The sequence below is a fragment of the Megascapheus bottae genome, chromosome 18, assembly GCF_031878675.1.
Source record: "Megascapheus bottae isolate mThoBot1 chromosome 18, mThoBot2.hap1, whole genome shotgun sequence".
NCBI lineage: Eukaryota > Metazoa > Chordata > Mammalia > Rodentia > Geomyidae > Megascapheus > Megascapheus bottae.
This window is the reverse complement of record NC_143526.1, coordinates 35,416,836-35,440,418: the sequence shown is the minus strand read 5'-3', so window position 1 is coordinate 35,440,418 and position 23,583 is coordinate 35,416,836. Positions and strand designations below refer to the sequence as shown.

General features: G+C 41.4%; 1 protein-coding gene across 5 annotated transcripts in view; it reads left to right on the top strand.

The window, feature by feature from the left end:
- The window catches only part of Zhx3 (zinc fingers and homeoboxes 3), an 83,573-nt gene that overhangs the window by 45,595 nt on the left and 14,395 nt on the right, over window positions 1-23,583 (top strand). Inside the window, exon 3 of one of the 5 annotated variants that reach the window (XM_090352375.1) lies at window positions 10,368-10,426. The exons of the other annotated variants lie outside the window; for them this stretch is intronic. The gene's annotated coding sequence lies outside the window, so the exon portion shown is untranslated. The remainder of the gene's footprint in view (window positions 1-10,367; window positions 10,427-23,583) is intronic. 5 annotated transcript variants of the gene reach the window in all.

Here is a 23,583-nt window from a genome sequence, read left to right as displayed (position 1 = left end):
AGCTCTCTACCACTAGGCCAAACTCCCAGCCCCTCAATTATTGTTCTTTAAGTACTCTGCCTACATGTTTTATCTTTTCATTTTTAGGCCAATTTTAGGATTAGAGTAGTAGAATAAACTAAATAATCTATATCTTCACCTATTTCAGGTATGATTAGTATAACACGTAAATTATTTGCTTCCAGAAAGTTTGAAAGCATTCATTAATAAGTCATAAAAGACTAGCTACTTTGGGGATGTATATTATTTGATTTTTAAAAGATGTTGGTCTAGCCGGGCACTAGTGGCTTACACCTGTAATCCCAGCTACGCAGGAAGCTGAGATCTGAGGATCACAATTGGAAGCCAGCCTAGGTGGAAAAAATCCTTGAGACTCTCATATCCAAATAACTACCAAAAAGCTGAAAGTGGAGCTGTCTCAAGTGGATAGAGCTAGCCTTGAGCAAAAAAATGCTCAGGGATATCACCCGGACCCCAACCCCAAGTGTGTGTGTGTGCGTGTGTGTGTGTGTATGTTGGTCTTTTACCAACATTACCAGTATTAAAATTTTACATTTTACTTTTTGCCAGTCCTAGGGCTCGAACTCATGGCACTGTCCTTGGACACATTTTGCTCAAGGCTAGCACTCTGCCACTTGAACCATAACACACTTCCAGCTTTTTCTGTGTATGTAGTACTGAGGAATAGAATTCAGGGCTTCATGCATGGTCTACTGGTAGAATGCTCATCTAGCATGTCTAAAAGAATTTGGGGGCCAGCAAGGGCCTATACTCAGAGGTCTAGAAAGTAAGAAAAGCTAAGCCATTTGTTTCTTAGAAGAAGAGCGGCACCAGTATGCAGAGTTCCCACACAGCATGCCTGGACTCACGGGAGGAAATGCAGATGTTTTATTGTCCTTGCAAACTATGGTAGGGTGATAAGAGCATGTGGTCCAGGAATGGCCTTGGACTTGGTCACACATGATGGCTAGAGGGCTTTGAATTTACTTCCTTTCCCCATCTAGGGGACTGTAGATCTTAGTGTCTTGGATAAGACACTTCTGTGGCTGAATAATTTTAAAAAAGAAACTGCCAATTCCCTTTTGTGTATGCTACTGTGTTTAACTTATTTTCTTGGAGTGTTTTCTCTTTTCCTTATACATTCTGCTTCTAGATTTTCCAGGCTATAGATACCCTGTGAGTGATTCATTTTATTTGCTAACTTACTTTTGTATGAGACCCTAGGAGCTCCTAGGTGTCTCTTTTCCCAGATCCTTTTCCCTTCTAGAAGTATTTGTTCTTCTATTTCAATCTTTCCTTCAATGTGTTCTCTACTTGATAGTGAACTCATCTAGATAACAGAAGGATGTGATGCTAAGAGCATGGGCTCTAGATCCAAGCCATGGAGTTTCAAATCCTGACTCTGCCCACTGTTAGAGAAGTGAGCTTGGGCAAAGTATTTGTCCCTGAGTATCTTGGTTTCCTCATTTGTGAATTGGGGAAAAGTAGCTCCTATCACACAAAAAAATAATAATGTGAAGTGCTTAGAAGGAATTGTGTCCAGTATGTGTGTGTTCACTACTGTTGTTATTGCTGCTTTATGGGACAGTAGAAATGGCCTCTTTCTGATTGCATGTGTGTGTGTGTGTGTGTGTGAGAGAGAGAGAGAGAGAGAGAGAGAGAGAGAGAGAGAGAGAGAGAGAGAGAGAGAGAGAGAGAAGTGCTGGGACTTGAATTCAGGGCCTAGGTGCTGTCCCTGAGATTTTTAAGGCTAGTGCCACTCTACCACTTGAGCCACAGTTAATTGGAAAAAAGAGTCTCATGGAATTTACTGTCTAGATTAGTTTTGAACCATGATCCTCAGATCTTAGCCTCCTGAGTTAGCTAGGATTACAAACACCAGCCACTGGTGCCCTGCTCCAATTTTCAGACCATAGAAACAAGTGATAAATTTGCAGAGTTTTAGAGACTTATTTAATGAACTAGAAATAGAAATAGAAATAGGTGAATCATAGAGTCAGATAGTATTCCCTCAAATTTGCTTTTTTTGCCTGCCCCCAGTACTGATGATTTAATTCAGTGTCCCTGTCCTTTCCTTTGAGTTCTGAGAACAGTTTTAATCTCAGTCCAGATGTGGCATCTGGAGTTGCCAATGTCTACTTGTGACTTTACTTTTTGATTTTACATTAGATTTATCTAGAGTTATAATTCAATGCAGGGCCAAATCTTGGCCATCTTAGTTATTCATTTATTTAGCCATGCCTCCAGCCTTTAACTTACTTTTTTTGCCAGTCTTTGTATTAAGTCAGCATTGTTATCTACTACAGGATTTTTGTTCATTTTCTCTTTGTTTTTGTACCAGTCCTAGGGCTTGAACTCAGGGTCTGCGTATTGTCCCTGAGCTTTTTTACTGACCATTAGCAAAAAAGGTGGAGCCAGAGCTCTATTTCCAGATTTTTGGGGGGGGAAAGGGGAAGGGGTGTAGTTAATTAGAGGTAAAAGTTTCATGGACTGTGCACCAGTGGCTCACGCCTGTAATCCTAGCTACTCAAGAGGCTGAGATCTGAGTATCACTGTTTAAAGCCAGCCCAGGCACAAAAGTCCATGAGACTTTTTTTTTTTTTGTCAGTTGTGGGGCTTGAACTCTGGACCTGGGCACTGTCGCTGAGCTCTTCACCTCAAAGCTAGCGAACTACCACTTGAGCCACAGGGCCACTTCCAGTTTTCTGATGGTTAATTGGAGATAAGTCTCATGGACTTTGTGCCTGGACTGGCTTTGAACTGAGATCCTCAGATCTCAGTCTCTTGAATAGCTAGGATGACAGGTATGAGCCACTGGCACCCTGCTCCATGAGACTCTTATCTTCAATTAACCACCAGAAAACCGAAAGTGGCTCTGTGGCTCAAGTGATAGAGCACTAGCTAGTCTTGAGCACAAAGAGGCTCAGAGACAGAGCCCAGGCCCTGAGTTCAAGCCCCACAAAAAGAAAGGAGGGAGGGAGGGAGGGAAGAAATGAAAGAAGGAAGGAAGGAAGGAAGACCAAATCCAAATCAAGAAGCAGTCATAAGAACTAGTTAATGCCTTTAAAAAGTGTCAAGGAAGTGCTAAGGGATCATCAGGGACTACAGGAGACCAAGGAGAAAGAACTAAATATATTGGGGATCTGGATTCCGAAACAGAAGATGGCATTAGTAGAAAGAACTGATAGAAGTGAAAGTATGGTGTTGGTTAGGTTAACATTCACTCTCCCTCCTATCTCTGCTCCTCCACTCCGCTTCTTACCCTGAATTGTATTCTGAAAGATTCCCCCACCCCCTGCAAAAAAAAGAACATTTCTTGGTCTTCTAGCCCATCTTTTCTGTATCTGGAGGGCTAAGGTGGAAAAATGAACATCTATTTAACAAGTATAACATCCACATTAATGATTCTGCCAGTGATCAAGACTAGTTCTTCCTTCCCAGACAGTACAATCATCTTTAGTTACTGTTTAAGCAAAGAAGGAAAAATAAAAACAATGTTTTTCTGATTATAAAACCTGTTCTTGTTTAGGTAGATAATATGAACAGAGTAAATTATGAGGAATTAATAATATCTCATTTAATCCTTCAAACCATTTATTTAAAAAAATTGCTTACATAAGGTATAAGTTGTAAGATAGTTTATTGCTTCTGTATATTTTTCATGTTTTATTAAATATATTTAACATGTCTTATTATATTCTAAGTAATTTCTAGTATAACAAAGTATTTGTAAACATCATTTCACTTATTTATTTTTGGTGGTACTAGAGTTTGAATTCATGCTGGACAGGTGCCCTACCACTTGAGCCATGCCTCCCTCAGGACTCCTTAGCATCATTTTCTTTTCTTTCTTTCTTTTTTTTTATAGTTCATGGGGCTTGAGCTCTGGGCCTGGGCACTGTCCCTGAGTTCTCCAGCTCAAAGCTACCACCCTAACCCTGGGCCTGGACATTGTCCTTGAGCTCTTCATCTCAAGGCTGCCACCCTATCCTTGAGCCACAGCCCCACTTCTAGTGATTAATTGGAGATAAGAGTTTCTCATTCTTTAGTGCTCGGGCTGGCTTTGAACCGTAATCTTCAGATCTCAGCCTCCTGAGTAGCTAGGATTACAGGTGTGAACCACCATGCTGGCTGTTAGCATCACTTTCTATAGGCCTTGTTACTCTTATCTGTTATGGACTATACTCTGTTTCCTTGGATTTGAAGTCTGTTTCTTGAAAATAACATTTGTATGCACTTTGGCAATATCTGCCTTTTAAGATAATTATTCTCAGTTAAAGTAATAAGGTTATATTAAGGCTTTAATATGTTATTTTATCTTTGTTTCCTGTTTTCGAGTTTTGTCTTTTCTTGCCTTGCTTTGGATTACTTGAACATTTTAGGATACTGTTTTCACTTTTTAACAGTGCTTTTTAGTGTATCTATCTTTTTCTCAGTGCATGTTCTGATTATTACAAAAAATAAACCTATGTGACTTCGTAGTCTATTTTTATCAATATTTTGCCATTTTAAGTAAAATATGGAAACCTGTTGATCTCTCTAAACCTTCTTCCCTGTAAATATAACTGTTTTGATTATTAGATTATGTCCTGATGTTGTTTCAGTTAACAAAACTTATTTATAAAACCCATGAGGAGCTGGGCACAGTGGCCCACCCCTGTAATCCTAGCTACTCAGGAGGCTGGGATCTGAAGATCACAATTCAAAGCCAGCCCGGGCAATAAAAAGTCTGAGACACTCATCTCCAATTAACCACTAGAAAACGGGAAGTGGGGTTATGGCTTAAGGGGTAGGGTGGTAGCCTTGAGCTGAAGAGCTCAGGGACAATGCCCAGGCCCAGAGTTCAAACCCTATGACCCACAAACAAAAGCCATGAGGAGGCTAGGTACCAGTGGCAACATCTGTGTAATCCTAGCTGAGCTATTCAGGAGCCTGAGAGCCCATCTTTCAGACGTCAGTTTCTGGTGTTATTTCCAAGGATTATAATTGTACTTGCAAGAATATGGGGGTCGGGCTGGGAGTGTGGCCTAGACGTAGAGTGCTTACCTAACATGTATGAAGCCCTGGGTTCAACTTCTTGGCACCACATACATAGAAAAAGCCAGAAGTAGTGCTGTGGCTCAAAGTGGCAGAAAACGAGCCTTAAGAGTGCCCTCATGAGTTCAAGCCCCAGGACTGGCAGGCATGCATAAATAAATAATTAAATAAGAATATGTGGGGAAGAGATGGGTTTAGACCATCTTGTCCGACCTTGACAGTTTCTATTTAATCATTCATCATTCAGGTAACATGATTGCTTTAATGGTGAATACTTCAGGCACATGAAGGGGGTGGACAGTTGGAAAAGGAGGCCTTCTAACAGACTTAAAATCTGAAAGACTTTCTCCACAGACCCATGGGCTTAGGCCTGGTTTGCTGCCCAGTACAGGCTGTTACTCATCCATCTTTCTTGGCTGGTGATGTCAGTTCTTTGTGTCTGCTTTAAAAGCAGGCTCTTCTTGTTGTTTTAGGCTCACTTAATAATGCAGTAGTTTGTCATACTTCTAACACAATCGAATCAGAACTGTTACCTTTGTAGAAAGGCTTTTTCTTAGCCTTCTAAGTTAATATAATCTCCCTTTTGGGCAGGAATTTTATTTAAAATTCAACCATGCAACTTGTTTTGTGACTTGATTATAAGATACTGAATTTATGTGCACATTTTATGTCAAATCTACAAAGTAATGACCCAAGTTTTTTCATAAATTAGTACCAAGTTTTTGACATTTCCTACTTACAAATGAAGGATTTGAGGCCATCTCAGTTCTTTTACAATCAATACAGCTTTAAAAATTAGAATGAGAGATGCTTTATATTGGAAGCCATGGGTCATTTTGTATAGTTAAATAATAATTTTGTACAAATAATATAAGGTTAAAATTACATACTATTTATTCCCACCCATTTCCTTTATTGGCTGTGACACACAGGAATTACGCCCATTGCTTGACTAACCTTTCTGACCTTTTGTTACTTGGCTATAAATTGACTTGGTTCTTTTGCAAAAACACTGGGGAGGGGGGGATCTTTTTGTTAGAACCCAGCCAATTCTGCTTCAGCCCAGAACAGTTTGTTCTCCTGAAGAAATGAGCCAGTTCAGTGAACAGAAAAACATAGCCATAAACTGGCATTGCCAAAAACTGCAAAAGCAATTGCCCACGTTCATTCCACAGAGCAAGGAACTTCGAAAGAATTGGGACTTTGAGGAAGAGACGTCGAGTTTTGGGCTCCTCTGGCTTTAGGTAAATTTAACTGATTCACTAGAGTGAGTGGTAACTATATAAAAAGGGGTTCTCTACATGAGCTGCATTTTAAAATGCGAATAAGCGAATAATCTCGTTATAATCTCCTCACACTGCTGGAACATGTATAAATCTACCCACAGGGCTGGATGGAGCCTTTTTTTTTGGGGGGGGGGGGGAGTTAAACTCTGGGCCTGGCACTGTTCCTGAGCTCTTCAGCTCTTGACTCCCGCCCTACCCCTTCAGCCACAGCACCACTTCCGGTTTCCTGGTGATTAACTGGAGATAAGAGTCTCATGGACTTTAGTGCCCAGTCTGGCTTTGAACCTCGATCCTCAGATTTCAGACTCCTGAGTAGCTCGGATTACAGGCTTGAGCCACCTTGGTGCCTGGCAAGGCTGGAACATTCAAGGCTGGAACATTGGTTCAACAGTACACAATCCCCAAGTGACTACTCCCCAAGTCCTACTACTGTAGGACTGAATATTGTCTGCTCTCTAAAGGAGACATTAATATTAAGGCAACAGTAAATTATACAAAAACATGAAAAACAATTACATGATCGTAGGGCTGGTGGTCACACCTGCAATCTTTGAGACTTGGGAAGCTGAGATCTAATGATTACAGGTTGAAGCCAGCTTGGGTAGAAAAATCTGAGATGCTTATCTTCAATTAACCAGCAAAAAGCCAAAAGTGGAGGTGTGGCTCAAGTGATAATGTGCCACTTCTGAGTGATGAGGAGTGTGAGGCCCTCAGTTTAAGCCCCAGTACCACTGCACACAATGGAAATCCTTCTATGAGAGTAGAAAGGTGCAGCACTAAAAAAATTATACAAGAGACAGTATTTAACAGAGTGGTTCAGAGACAGTATTTAACAGAGTGGCATTTGAGTGGGAGGTGGAGATATCTAGGAGTTTTTCATTGATAAAAAAAAAGAGGAGCAAATGTAAGTTGGAGGCTGATGACACAGTATGGGGTTCCAAGTACTAGAAGTAGAATTATAGTTGAGTACCAAGTGAGAAGAGAAGGGAATGGAAGTTGGAGAGGAACAGGCTGGGAACTGTGTGTCTCAACTGTTGCATAAAGCAGCTTGAAATTCTCTTGTAGACCCTAGAGCTCTGGAAACAAAGCAGGAGAATGGCCTGGGCCAGCTGGGGTAGAAAGATGTGTGTTTTCAAGGACCTATGGGCTTAGAATGGGCAGGTTGGATAGAAGGAAGAACTGACAGCAAGCTGAAGTGGGCTCCTGCAGGGAGCCGTGAGCTGTACTTTGGAAAGTCAAATGCAGTTGTGCTTCCAAGACACACATACAGGGAAGGCAGGGCAGGGACAGGTAGTGTGGACCAGTGGTTATAAGCCAGAGCAGGGAAACAGTTCTCAGGGTCATCTCAGTGACTGGGAAGTACAGAGAGAAAGGAAGGCAATAGGAAGCCCAAGATTTCTGTTGAGCTCTCTACATGCACTTTCATATACGCAATCTTGTATGTACGCCTGCTCTTTTTCCATAGAGAGCTTATCCTGTTGCACTCAGACGACCCCCACTGTACCAAAGAGAACTGAGGTGGTGGAGGTTCAATATGTCACCCGAGTGTCAGGTCTCATTTACTTAGGTGTAGTTGAGTCAGCAGCATTGGAGCCCAAGTTTGTCTGACTGCAAGCATAGTGACATGCCCCCATTACATAGGAACTGAGCCACCTGGTGTGGAAGAGGTCTCAAAACATATCCACATTCTTTGTAAGAGCTTTTTGCCATACATAATTTTATTGCTGACACTTAAATATTAGACTTAATACTAATATAATATTTCTTTTTTACTAATATTTCTACAAAATCCATCAGATAAACAATTTTATTTTTCAAATTTTATTATTATAGAAGAATTGGCTTGGGGGAAGGCCGAACTAAATTGGCTAAAAATATAAGTGAATACATATAACTAAAAGGCAAGGTAATTTTAAAAGTTAGTGTGCTTGTATGTATAATAATGCATATTAGAATAGCAAATGTGGACTTTTGAAAATGGAGGTTTTAGGACTAGCATAAATTGATAGAGTAATTTTAGTAAATGTGTGCTATAAAAGGTCTTGGGTAAAAAATAAAGAATAGGTAGATGCTAATAGCTAATGCCTATCATCCTAGTTACTTTGGAAATTAAGATCTAAGGATCACAATTCTAAAACAATCAGGGAAGGAAGATCCATGGGACTCTTATCTCCAATTAACTGCCAAAAAAAAAAAAGAAGAAGAAGAAGAAGAAGCCAGAAATGAAGCTGTGGTTCAAATGGTAGGGCAGTAGCCTTGAGCAAAAAGCTCTGAGTTCAAATCCCAAGAAAGAAAAGAAAAAGAAGTTGATAGAGCAAAAATCACCATAAGTCAAACTTTTAAGAAAATTAAGGACTGGGAGTTTGGCTTAATGGTAGAGTGCTTATCTAGCATGCTCAGACCCTCCCCCACACACACTCCCAGGTTCAATTCCTTCCTACCACATACATAGAAAAAGCCAGAAGTGGTGCTGTGGCCTAAGTGGCAGTGCTCTAGACTTAAGAAAGCCCAAGGACAGTATGCAAACCCTGAGTTCAAGCTCCTGGGTGGGCTGGCAGAAAGAAAGAAAGAAAGAAAGAAAGAAAGAAAGAAAGAAAGAAAGAAAGAAAGAAAGAAAGAAAGAAAGAGAAAGAGAGAGAGAGAGAAAGAGAAAGAGAGAGAGAAAAGAAAAAAGAAAAGAAAAGAAAAGAAAAGAAAAAGGAAAGAAAGAGTAGTCTTGTTCATGAAATATTCATCTATCAGTCAGGAGGACATGAGTCCCCAGGGTTAGAGCCTAGGAAATTGATGGAAAAAAAAAAAAAAGCACAAACCAAACCTGGCCTATTCTGTCTTGGTCAATAGATCATTCTCTATTAAGTTACCAAATAGAAATACTGCCCTATTTGGGATTGGAGCCTTGAGGTTCTAGCATCAAAGACTATAATTATGGGATGTTGCAATCTGTTTTTTCAGCATCTCATTTTCACCCTTCCTTTGTTTATTTCTCAGAGTGGAACCAGAAATGATGAATGTTTTTAAGATAGAAAAATATAGGAAATGAAACAAAGTATCTAAATCTTAGATGTCTTAATCTTAAGTCTAGATTATTTTATAGCATCTCTGTGTCAAAATGCTGAGTTTTGACGAAAAAAAGTTAATCGCCAGTGTGACAGAGATTTGGAGCTGTACACATGTTCCCTAACCCAAAAAGAGTTCAGATTATATATAGCACAGGAATGAAAAGATGGCTCTGCTTTCCTCTAGTGGCTGCCGAGCAGAGCAGGAAAAGCAGTTATATAACTAGATGTGCTCATTAATTCTGTGGTGAATTCACACAGATGGACCTTCATGAGTCCTTTGTTCATCTCAGCATTAACTCTTGTGCACTTCCTTGAGTTATGAGGTCTGTGGCAGGCACATAAGAACATGGTGGAAACCCAGATTCCAGAACTCCCCTGACTGGAGCAGACAGACCTGTAAGCAGTCTGCCACAGCCTGTGGAGCAGAAGGCTGAAAACCAGAGCTGAGGAGACGCTGTGTGGAGAAAATTCACCAGCCCACCCTGAGGCTCTGATCACACTAAGAGGCTCCTTCGTCAGTGACTTGCCTCTTGCAACTTGCTTTCATTCCAAGAAAGATCATAGGACTTACTCAGCACCCAGTTTTTCATGATGTTGTCAACACTAGGTATAGTAACTCATGCTTGACACTCAATGGCATTTTTTTTTGCCAGTCCTGGGCTTGAGCTCAGGGCCTGAGCCCTGTCCTTGGACTTTCTCAAGGCTAGAGCTCTACCACTTGAGCCTCAGCACCATTTCTGGCTTTTTTCTATGTATGTGGTACCAAGGAATCGAACCTGGGTCTTCGTGCATGTTAGGCAAGCACTCTACCACTAGGCCAAACTCCCGGCCTCAATGGCATTTTTTAAGTATTCATTTCTCAGCCACTTTTCTTTGCTCAACCTCCAACCCCAGCTCTGCTTCATTTTCTTTTTACTGAGAAACATGATCCCATTTACTAGAGAACTTCAAACTTCTCTCATTTTCTTTTCTCTCTGTCTCACAGGAAAAGCATCTCAACCTTCTTTCTGATTTTCCTGAGCAGTGGCAGGTGTGGAGTGAGAGGTGAGGTAACTGGAGATGGCCTGAGAAGATAAGGGTGGCTGCTGCCAGGATCCTGATCAGCAACCTCACATTCCCAAGGAGGTTCAAAAATTCCAGGCTCTTGACTACCTTATAGTCAGCCTTACAACGTCTCCCTGTGTTGCTTTTTTTTTTTTTTTTAATCAGTCCTGGGCTTGAGCTCAGGGCCTGAGCACTGTCCTTGGACTTTCTCAAGGCTAGAGCTCTACCACTTGAGCCTCATCACCACTTCCGGCTTTTTTCTATATATGTGGTACCGAGGAATCGAACCCGGGTCTTCCTGCATGCTAGGCAAGCACTCTACCACTCGGCCAAACTCTCGGCCCCCATGTTGCTTTTATGTACTGAAAAAAGAGAATTGGGTTTTGTCCTTTGCAAGCTGCTAGGTCTAGAATCTAGAACCTGCTCCTTAGTACTAGATTCTCTGCTCCGGGGTGTTCTTCACAGGGTCCCTATTGTAGGATTGCATTGGACTCCATTTGTCTTATGTTATCAGAGTTCACATCTAAGGGAGATATTAAGAGGATACTTGGAGCACACCTCAGTTTACCAGTTTACCTTTCTGTGATTCATATAGCCTCCCATTCTTACTGGGTTCCTCCAGCCCTCTGCCCCCTTACTCAGCCGTCTCTAGTTACTTCCACATCTTCCACCCATAGTAGGATATCATTCCCATCAGCCTCTTTGTTCCCATCATCTTCCTTTTTTGATTGTCACAGGCTTTTTTGGCATCTGCAACCTGACATGCATATACTGGCATCTAGTGCATAGAGGTCAAGAATGCTTCTGTTTTACAGTGCACAGGATAGCTCTCCAAAATGTAGAACTCTCTGTTCCAAAATAGCAAAGCTGAAAAATAATGATTTAGGGTTTCTCATTCAAGTTTTTTGTGTGTGTGTGCCTTCATGTCTATGCTGAAAAGCTTTTGCTAACCTCAGAAATTCTTCCTTCCTAGAGGATGGTCTCACTTTTCTTGTCTTTTTTTCATCTTTTTTTATTATTTAGTTTATTGTTATCATAAAGGTGATGTACAGAGAGATTGCAATTACATGAGTGAGATAATGAGCACATTTCCTTCCATACAGAGTCTTCCCCTTGTTCTCTCCCAGTCCCTCCCTCTCATCTCCACCCATGAGTTGTATAGTTCACTTTATCAGTGAGCAGAGAGCTCCACTACTGTACTTTTTCATCTTTTTCCCCTTGCATTCTGTACCCCACTCCTGAAGATATACATGTGAATCCACCACACAGAAAGAAAAGAAGACAGAATCATCAAATAAGATGAGAGAGATCTCTTGTTTCCATATCTTAGAGTTCATTTCAATATATATAATGTATATAAATATAAAGATGCCCATAGACATCGCTTCTTTGTGTTTCTCTCCTAGGAGTATCTTCTTTTGATCTTATTGTGTGAGAGTATCTAGACTCCTGTGTACTTTATCATAGTCCAGTGCATTTTATATCTATTTTCCACAAATCTGAGAGAACCTGCATCATTTGTTCTAGTTCCATCTATTTCCCTGCTCCATTGTGTATAGGTACTACATTGTTTATACCCGCTCATCTATCATGGAGCACGTGGGCTGTTTCCATATCTTGGCTGTTGTGAGTAGTGCAGCAATAAACATGGATGTGCAGGTGTCCTTTAATTTTTTTTTGCCTATCTTGGGGCTTGAACTCAGTTTATAGTATTATTGATAATCAGATTAAATGATAAAATGAGTATAAAGAAGTTGGCTTGGTACCTAACACAGTAATTGTACTCAGGCAATGATTGTGGCTGAGATTGTACTGCTTAAGAACAGATACTTGGCCTGGTGAGGTGGCTCACACCTATAATCCTAGCTTCTCAGGAGGCTGAGATCTCAGGATCATGGTTCAAAGCCAGACTGGGCACTAAAGACCAGGAGACTCTTATCTCCAATTAACCATTAGAAAATGGGAAGTGAGGCTGCTGTGATTCAAGGGGTAGGTTAATAGCCTTAAGCTGAAGAGCTCAGGGACAGCACCCAGACCCAGAGTTCAAAGCTCCATGACCCACCAAAAAAAAAAGATACTTGAAACTTCAGATTATTTCTATTTCTTCCATATTTCTTGGCCCTGATCTTAGTATCTAGTAACACTGAGTTTATATTTGAAACAAAAATGCTTATAAGCCGGAAACAGTGGCTCATGCGTGTAATCCTAGCTACTCAGATCCTGAGATCTCAGGATCACGGTTCAAAGCCAGCCCAGGCACTAAAAAAAGGACAATGAGACTCTTATCTCTGATTAACACCCAGAAAACCAGAAGTGGTGCTGTGGCTCTAGAAGTAGGGCGGTAGCCTTGAGCTAAAGAGCTCAGGGACAGTGCCCAGAGTTCAAGTCCAATGACTGACAAAAAATGCATATAATACACACAAACATATCCAGAAGATCATCTGAAAATACTCTGAGACAGCCTAGAAGTTACTTTTTTAAAGTCTTCTAGCTCATTTTCATAAATTAGATATGTATAAAAGCAGAATAAGATAGGCCAGGCACTATTCTGTAGCACTAAAATTTGAAAGAAAACATCTGGACTATATCAGCCCTCTGCTGAAATAGATTCATTTGGTTATGACTTACAGTCATGTTGCCTGCATTCTGGAGGATCTATGTGAATGTGGTCTGTTGAGTGTGTTTCATTGAACTATTCCAAACTTGCCATAAACCTTGCCTCTTCTTTACCTGCTTCCCCCTCACACAGAGTTTCAAGACATATTTCTCTTTTGCTCCAAGAGAATGTCTCTATAAAGCCTAGCTACTCAGGAGGCTGAAATCCGAGGATCCTATTTGAAGCCAGCCTGAGTAGGAAAGCCCATGGGACTCATCTCCAATTAACCACCAAAAAGCCAGAAGTAGAGCTGTGGCTCAAGTGGTAGAATGCTAGCTTTGAGTGACGCTAAGGGACAACACCCAGGCCCTGAGTTAAAGCCCAAAGACTGACACCAAAAAAACAAACCAACAAACAATGTTCATCTTTGTTAAAATGATAAAATACACTCCAAATGCATTTTGATAGAGACTGAGCTCAAATTCAGTGCTAGACAAAGGGTGGAGGATATACTAATTGTCTCTTTGCAACATCTCTCCATTTAGAAGTAAATAAGCAGGATTTAATTTTGTTTTTTTTGTTTCTTATTGTTTTGTTTTTTGCTGGTCCTGGGGCTTGAACTCAGGGCCTGAGCACTGCCCTTGGGCTTTCTCAAGGCTATCGAACTACCACTTGAACCACAGCACCTCTTCTGGCTTTTTCTATGTGTGTGGTATGGAGGAACTGAACCCAGGTCTTCATGCATGCTAGGCAAGCACTCCACCAGTAGGCCACGCTCCCAGCTCCAGGATTTGGTTTTATCTTCCGGTAGGAATAAGATTGGTCTCACCCCCCCGTTTGAGGGGAGGGTTTTGATTCTTTAGCCCAGTAATCCTTCAGGTTGCCACAGTGAGGAACCTAGTGACTTGGCAGTTGGTACGAAGGAGGAGTGTTTAGGAAAGGACATGTGACTCAATTCAGACCACTAGAAAGTTTGCTGAGGACTTTGGAACAAAGGTTCTTCAGTCTTCAAGAGAACTTTCCAAAGCCAGTCCACTGTCTGTCCTGGATGTGTGGGGACTTGAGGCCCAGGATGCTGTAGCTAATTACCATGACTAGGGAACTTACCTTTAGGAAGTAGCTAACAAAGTAGATAGAAAACAGGCCAATATTTAATCATAAACGGTCTGAATCAGACTTAACACCAAACTGAAGCTACCAATCTCTGAATTTCCACTTTCGTGTTCCAGGAAACACACTTTATTCAAGCTGTTGTGATTTGGACTTATTGCATCTTAGACTCCAAATGGCATTGGTAGATATTGTCATTCATATACATATTAATATACTCATAATTCTAATATACTAGTAATTCTAGCATGGAGAAAGGAGATTAGAAATTGAAGGAACTCTTTGAGAAAGGTATAAATTGTTCATGTGAGCATGGTTTTGCAAATTATAGTCTTGCTATGTATTATTAATGCTTTTCAAATCTTGCTTTTCTGACTAATGAAGTATAATTTTAAATAAAATTATAGAGCTTAGGGTATTATTTTTGCCAGTCCTGGGGATTGAACTCAGGGCTTGAGCATTGTCCTTGGGCTTTTTCCTCAAGGATAGTGGTCTACCACTTGAACAACAGCACCACTCCAGCTTTTCTATGTATGTGGTACCGAGGAATCGAGTGCTAGGTAAGCACTCTGCCAGTAGGTCAAACTTGCGGCCCCAGGATTTTTTTTTAATCATCTATTTTTTTATAATGAACAGATGATAAAAGGATTATGTAATTTCCATCAAAAATTGATCATTAATTGTTGTGTGTGTGTGTGTGTGTGTGTGCACGCCAGTACTAGGGCTTGAACTCAGACCTGGGTATTTTTTCACTCGAGACATTCTACAACTTGAGCCACAGTTCCATTTCCAGCTTTTTGGTAATTGGATGAAAGAGTCTCATGAACTTTCCTGCTTTGTCTACTTTTGAACTGCAATCCCCAGAGCTCAGCCTCTGAGGAGAATATTACAAGCATGAACCACTGGTTCTTGGCCTTCTGTTTTACCACTATTCTTGATGAATAATTCTCAGCCTCTTTACATAAAACAACCATCTTTTCCTGCAAATCCAAAATTTTCACAATCACCTATCCCCCCACATACACAATAGTTTGCAAGTAAAGCATTGTAGTAATTTAAAATTTTCAATGGACTCTCATAGAACAAAGGCTTTCTGTTGTTTTGCATGGGTATAAGTGTGCTAGTTGAACTCTATTCATTTCTTTTCTACCAAATAAATGCTGCTGAATACAAGTGAGAGACTTATAGGATCTTTGAACTGTTTCCCAGCTTGTTCAAACCAAAGCAGAAAACCCTAACCAATTCCATTATTTCATGTCAATAGCAACAAAGGCTTGCTGAGCTCCCCAGTTGGGTCCTAGCCCTATGAGATACTTCTAAAATGCCAGCTGAAAGCCTGGGCCAAGGCAGCCAGCTGGCTATGGAGCCCTTGTTCTAAGACTTTGCTGCCCCATTCTTGTGACACTGGAGTCAGAAGCAAAAGGGGCTTGCTGCCAGTAACCAAAGGGCTCTATTCAAGCAATGACCTATTTTTACGCTATAATCAGGTTGGGTTTCTGGTTCCCTTGCTGGGCAGTAGTCGACATTCTCCTGGAGAAGCCAGATCTGCTATAGCTCTTTGGCTTGGTTGTTTTCATTTTGACACAAGATAATCTGAATTGAGCAAAGTAATATCTCCCCTTTTTCCTTGCTTGGAGGGTAGGGGTTGTGAGTATGAAATGAAGGATAAGGAATTACTCAACAAATGAAGGTTGATAGCATCTGAAGACCAAAACCAGATGAACTAGAAAAAGGGTAGCATTTAGGATTACAAGTTCAGGGTTCTGTTCTTTCAAATCACATTCACCAGCTTAGCTTGCTCATCAAACTTTGCTTGAGCTCCATATGTGCTCAAGTACCGTGATAAAAAGGTAAGACTCTTTTCCAGCCCGGCCTTTGGGAATGAAGCTTGTATTCCAAGTACTAGATAGTGTCCCCACTGTGACAAAGGGTTTGCACCTGGGTGAGACTACTAGCCAAGCTAGGGAAGGGGCACTGAGAATAATGTGCTATGATTCTTGGTGACTTGCCTAGCCAGACTCTTCGGGGGAGTTTTTGGCTTGAGACAAGGACTTGAACTCGTTACCTGACAATTTCACTCATTGGCTAACAGTCTATGAGCCCCTCTTTAATCCCACTCCTGACTCCTTTTTCCCTACAGTTTTCCATTTGGGGCTGCCTTATCATCACCAGACCAGTGCCTGGTCTGTGTTGGGTTTGGTTTTTGTGTGTCTTGTGGCTTCTCCAATGTGTATAGGAGTCAGGTTCTCCCCACTGATTTCTCATGTCCTCTCAAGGAGACAGGAGGAAAGCATGCTGTATGGCTCCATTCTCTGGAAGGTGATCATGTTATTTTTTTAGTTCTTGATGCCTTTGCATTGTTCTCTCTCCTTTGCCTTTCAGACACATTGCCACAGGATGCCAGCTCTGTCTGGGGGTCCTGAGGGATACCCAGCTAGTACTCTTTTGGTTCCCCATTGCCTTTCCTTTCCTGTCTGCATTGAGAGCTTTCTTTCATTCTTTTTCTTCAGGCAAAAAAGAGTTTATTGGTGGGAGAGCAAACTGCTAGTCTGCACAAGATGGAGGCATTTGGAGACAGAGGGGAAGGAAAAGGCGAAAAAGAAAAAAAAAAGAGAGGACTTGTATTGAGCTGGATTATATAGGAAAGACAGGAGGTGGGACCACAGAGGATCCCAGAGACTGGGGGAAAAACCTCTTGCTGTCAGCGGGAGGCGTGACTGGGGTGGTTCAGGAAGTGATCTCAGTGGATGAGGAAGTGACCTCAGAGCCTGGGATCCTTTGCTGACTCAGTCAGATGATTGACAGTCAGGTGATTACTGGTTTCAGCAGGTGGAGGAAGGGGCTATTCTCCAAGGCAGACCAAACATTCCAGACTTTTTTTTATTTTTATTATTTTTTTTTTGCCAGTCCTGGGCCTTGAGCTCAGGGCCTGAGCACTGTCCTTGGACTTTCTCAAGGCTAGAACTCTATCACTTGAGCCACAGCACCACTTCTGGCTTTTCTCTATGCATGTGGTACCGAGGAATTAACCCGGGTCTTCCTGCATGCTAGGCAAGCACTTTAACCACTAGGCCAAACTCCCAGCCCCCATTCCAGACTTTTGATAGTTATAAACAGGCACTGATTCTCTACAAGCATTTCCTGCTGACAAGGGGCATGGACATTAGGGGTGGTAGAAGGCAGAGTTGTTGTCTAGTCTGGGAGTAGGCAGCAAGAGGCAGTTGTTGAACTGTGTGGTGAACATATGTATGTGACCTTGGATGAAATCTGAAAGAAATCTGAAAGAAAAGGCAGGGTCTGAGCAATAGAAAATATTAGAGGGCACACACATGGCAGAAGGAAGGGTTTGGGGCAGAAAATTAAAGACTGGACGACTTGGCTAATTCTTATCTGCATTCCAGGCAGTCCTGGAGTTAGTGGAAAATGTCTCTAGCTACTTCTGATATTTGGTGACTAGGCAGGGGAGAGCATGTGGGACTGGTAAAGAATAAGCAGTTAGAAGCTGGGACTGGATTGGAGTGGTTAAAGGTCCCCAATAGGAGGTCTTGATAGATGTCTGGATTACAGAGTATGTATGAGAGACACAGGAAACTGCTAAGGCTAATTGTCCTGAGTCTAGGACTCACTTTTAGTTCTTGTCCAGTTAAAAGGCAGATATGAATATTAGATATGCTCATTAACTATTTTCTTTTGATCTCCTGGCTCTGGTTAATTTTGAAAGAGCAGGCACAAAGTGGCTCCATTTAGGATGTACCATCATCTTCTCTTACTCCTCCCCATGATCCTGCTTTCCTTGGGCTTGCTGGATCCCAGGGATCTAGGTGCTTGTTTTTGGGCTGGCCTGTTCCAGTTGACAAGTTTGTTCATTGGCCTGGGCACTGTCCCTGAGCTCTTCTGTTCAGGGCTAGCAAGATCCTCGATTTTCTATTCACACTTGCCTCAGTCTTAACACAGGACTGTGAATCTAGAGAATACCACAGTTTGGCTTGGTGAGTCACATGAAGGAAGTGTGTGTGTCACATAAATGAAATTTCCATCTGGCACCAAGATGGCTAAAGATACGGGGAGGACTGCCAAGGAGGCTTTTCAAAAAATTTTAAATTTGAGACAGGATATTGCTGTTTCTCAGGTTGGCCTTGAACACTGTATCTTCTGACTTGCCTCTCAGTGCTAGAATTACAGGTATGAACCACCATGCTCATTTTACTAAAGATCGTTGATTGAGCCACATCCTGGTGGCTCATGTCTGTAATCTTAGCTTCTCAGGAGGCTGGAATCTGAGGATCATGGTTCAAAGCCAGCCTGGGCGTGAAAGTCCATGAGGGTCTTATCTCCAGTTAACACCCCAAAACCAAAAGTGTCGCTGTGGCTTTAAGTGCTAGCTTTGAGCTGAAGCCCTCAGGGACAGTACTCATGCTCAGAGTTCAAGCCTCATGATCAGCCCCCCCCCCCCAAAAAAAGATTCTTGATTGAACCCCAGGATTTTTTTTGGGGGGGGTATTTAAAAACAGAAGAATATGGGTCGGGAGTTTGGCCTAGTGGTAGAGTGTTTGTGTATCATGCATGAAGACCTGGGTTTGATTTCTTAGTACCATATACATAGAAAAAAGCCAGAAGTAGTGCTGAGGCTCAAGTGGTAGAGCTCTAGCCTTGAGAAAGTCCAAGGACAGTGCTCAGGCTCTGAGTTCAAGCCCAGGACTGGCCAGAAAACCAGAAAAATATGTTAAAACTGTTGAAGTATGCATCCCAGGAAGATGTAAAAAGTGGCCAGTTAACAGTCAGAACACAAAGATGTTAGTAAGGAAGGGTTCTATATGTGCAGGCGGAGCCTGGGGAATGCTAAAGAATTCCACTCGGTGATTCTTTAGTTTTTCTATATACACAACTCCTGAATTCTGGGCAAAGTTCACATTATCTGACAGATAGCATGATCGTATTACAGCATGGAATGTTCACGTGATATGTTCCACTGGTATGTCTAAGTCCTAATTCAGTATTTGATTGGGAGATATCCAAGCTTACTAAATACGGAAGCCAAGGTTGCTTTCGTGGTGTTCACTAGTACTAGAGGAGGAAGTGGATAGTGCTTGATAAAGATAGATGTAGTGAATAAACAAACACTGAGATTAATTCTGTATATATTCCTTTCAGTTTTGTCATGGCTCAAACCTCTTAGAGAAATACTATTAACATTCCCTAATTGAAAGTTATGTACACCAGAGGGTGCTGTTTGAATTTTCATAACTTCCTTTTCATTCTTACCATTGGTATATGTCTTACTTGACAAGTATCCAGTTGAGAATTTGCCCCCAACAAAGGACTGCTGGAGGTCTGAACACACCCTAATGTTTTCTGTGTTCCATCCTAATAAAAGAGTTAAAAAACATACCACATATCTCCTGTTTCTGTTTTGCTGTTCACCAGATCTTAACTGTTAAGCTCTTTGTTAGAACTAGACAGATTTTTTAATGTTGCAGCTTAAGTACATTTCAATACTCTTTCTTTGGTGGAAATAGAGACCATCTGGTCACTGTCATCTGTGTAATAGCCATGATTGAAAATAGTTATTAAGTCACCCTTCGGCCTTTCCTCTTGTCTAGGCAGAGTTGTTTCTGTTCCTATGGCCATACCCCATAAATCTCATTTTCCAACCCTTTAATCATCTTGGTGGCTTTCTTTGGAAACTACATCAAAGGCTCAGTTTCAGTGCCTCTATTCTGGTGGGATCTGGTCTGTCAACATTTAATGGGCATGGAATATGGTTGTTCTAGCCATCCGGTTTCCAGAGTGAGTCCCCACATTTCCAAGCCTGTCCTAGTCCACTTACCCTTAGGGGCTGCTCTGCTTTCGATTCATTGGCACACTTTAAGATAATTTTTGATTAAGGTATTGATCTTACTAAAGTACAGAGTTCAAACTTTTGAATGATTCAAGCCACTGGTTGATAGACTTATATAGCCTGGTCTGTTGTATTTAGACTACTTTCCTATCTGATTATAAGTGGATGTTTTTAAGTTTTACCAAAAAATAATCCAAATTTTCCTGTGTTTTATTTCTTATTGACTCAACATCTTTGAGTGAGTATTCAGAGTTGGATTCTGTGCAAGAGACTAAGGATCCAATGATGAACAATACACAGGGGCCTATCTTTAAGGAGCTCATAATTTGGAAGGACAGTCATGTAACCCATGCTCAAAAGATAATGATATACTGTAAAAGATGGGCACTGGTGGCTCATGCCTGTAATCCTACCTACTTAAGTGGCTGAGATCTGGGGATCATAATTTGAAGCCAGCCCAGGGAGGGAAAGTCTATGAGATTCTCATCTCCAATTAGCCACCAAAAAAAAAATCACATACAGAGCTGGAGATCAAATGATACAGGCTAGCTTTGAGTGAAAAAGCTAAGGGGCAGGAGTCAGGCCCTCAATTCAAGCTTCAGGATTGGCGCACATGCGTGCGCGCATGTGCGTGCACGCGCGCACAAGCACACACACACACACACACACGCACACATTAAGTACAGAAAGCCTTCACTGAAGATGTCATATTTTAGTTGGGGCTAAGCATGGATGAGTTTGAGTTTTCAGGTTAAAGAAGAACCTGGGGCAGGCCAGGAGGCTGACATGTGCAGTATGCGTGAATTGTGTCCAGGCATGGACTTGAATGACCAGAGAGGCAGGCATATGCCAGACTGAAAAACTGCTATGCCACACCAAGAAACATCCAACAGAAACACAATGTGGGCTACATATGTCATTTTAAATGTTTTTAGAAGCCACACGTTTTAAAAAGTAAATAAATAAGTCATGAAATGAGCTGCCAAATCATGAAAAGATCTAAAATGCATATTACCAAATTAAAGTAGCTAATCTGAAAAGCTTACTTAGTGTGATTTCCATGGCTTTTTTTTTTTTTTTTGTCAGTTGTGGGACTTGGACTCCAGGCCTGGGCATTGTCCCTGAGCTCTTTATCTCAAGGCTACTGCCTTTGAACACAGCGCCACTTCCAGTTTTCTAGTGGTTAATTGGAGATGAGAGTCTCACTGACTTTAGTGCCTGGAGCTGGCTTTGAATCTCGATCCTCACATCTCAGCCTCCTAAGTAGCTAGGATTATAGGTGTGAGCCACCTTCCTGGCTTCTGTGCTTGTTTATCATGTCTGAGGCCTGGGTTCCATCTCTAGAGCTACCAAAAAAAGAAAAACAAGAAGAGGAAGGAAGGAAGGAAAGATAAGGATAGGAAAAAAGGAGGGAGAAGGCCACACTAGTCTCCTCTGTTTCCTATGTTCTGTAATGATAAGCACAAGGGGAAGGGAGCTCACATGGCATCATTTTATCCTGTAATGCCTGCTATTGCTTTCCACACTGCCTTGTGGGTCTAGCATCAAGTGCTGCACTCTCCATTAGAAACATAATGAGAGCCACATGTGCTATTTTAATGTTTTAGGGACCACACTAAAAAGGAAAAGGTGAAAATAAGAAGCACACACTTCATAATGGAAATCATTGTTGTGGCCAGGTACCATGCTACATGCCTAGAATATCATAGAAGCCTCTGCCTTTCAGAGCCTAAGGCCTAGTCAGAGTGAGAGACAGCAAGAAGAATGAATAAAGATCCAGTGGCATATTTTGATGAGTGTTATACAAAAAATAGAGTTCTGTGGCAGAGAACAAGACATAGGTATAATAAGTTTCTAGCATTGGTGATAACCAAATGAAGCCTATAATCACAGATTGCTATGAGAATATTTTAATTGGGAAAGAGTTTGTACTGCATCTGTTGTCCCATTCCTCTATGTTGGGTGTTTTTAAGATAATTTAGCATTGTAACAAATGGAATATAGTTTCAGGCATTTTATTTAGTTGTGTATGTAGTATCCACATGTAATACCACAGAATTTAAACCAAAAGTTCAAATATAGCTGTAAAGGGGTGGTAGTTTGCCTATTGGTAGAGTGCTTGCCCAACATGCACGAAGACCAGGGTTCAATTCCTCAGTACCTCATAGAGAAAAGGCCAGAAGTGGTGCTATGCCTCAAGTGATAGAGCTCTAGCCTTGAGAAAACCCAAGGACAATGCTTAGGCCCTCAGTTCAAGCCCCAGCACTGGTGAAAAAAAAAAAGTAGCTGTAAAGACCTTGCTTTGACCCCAATTCACTTTTCATTTTCTCACTTGTTATTTGTAACAACTCCTATGCTTTTTAAAATGTACTACCATTTTTTTCCATTTACTCAAGTTTTAGGCTTTTGTTTTGAATTCAGAGTATATTCATGTTTCCTCTCCTCCCAGGAGCAAACATTATGACAGTTTTCCTATATTCCTGTTCACACAAGCATGTTCATAGTATTTCTTCTGCTTTAAGACATAATACATATTGAGATAAATTGGAGGGTAATCCACAGATGTATAAGAAATGTGACTTCATGATGTTTGGTAAGTGAGTGCTCTTGCACTATCTAGATGTGCAGTGACAAATTTGAGTGTCACTTGGTGAGTGAGTGGGTTCGTTTTCATCCTTTGCCTGGATACTGGGGAGAGTGTATGTTACTTTGTACATGTACAAGTGTATCGCTGGACCACCTTTCTAGATGCAGAATTGCAGGATTAAGAAAAGGAGCATCATTGTTGTGTTTGATATTTTAAAGTAGTAGAGGTGTCCCTAGGCTTCACTCTGCAATTGGCAGCTCTGCCTACTTCTATAGGCAGTGTCAAGTCAACATATTATCAGACGTTTCATACTTTTCCATATGAGTGAAAGAACCACAGTACTTTAAAGTTGATTGTCCAGTACTCTGAGTGAAACCAGCATCTATGTAAGATACTGCTGGACTTTGTCATGAAGCCATTGAAGAAAGTTATTAACGTAGTCTCAACCTTCTCCTAGGCTTAGTCTTCTACAAGATAAGCCAGAGTTCTTTGTTTTCTGGGGTTTTATTTTTGTTTTGTTGCTGGTCCTGGGGCTTGAACTCAGGTCCTGGATACTGTCCCTTAGCTTCTTTTGCGCACAGCTTTACCACTTGAGCCACAGCTCCACTTCCAGTTTTCAAAGCCAACTGGCTTTAAAACCATGATCCTCAGATCTCAGCCACCTGAGTACCTAGGATTTACAGACGTGAGCCACTGTCGCCTGGCAAGACTTCTTTTTTCCTTTTTTTTTTTGCCAGTCCTGAGGCTTGAACTCAGGGCTTGGGCATTGTCTTTGGGCTTTCTCAAGGCTAGCACTCTATCACTTGAGCCACAGCACCATTTCTGGCATTTTCTCTGTGTGTGGTACCACGGAATCGAACTCAGGACTTCTTACATGCTAGGCAAACACTCTACTGCTAGGCCTCAATTCTGTCCTAAGAGTTCTATTTATAAGATGGATGTTCTTTAGAATTTTCTGCCAGGTCACTATCCTGCAAGCTGTTTACCCTATAAACTATCTGACCCACAATGGAAAGATTGAATTA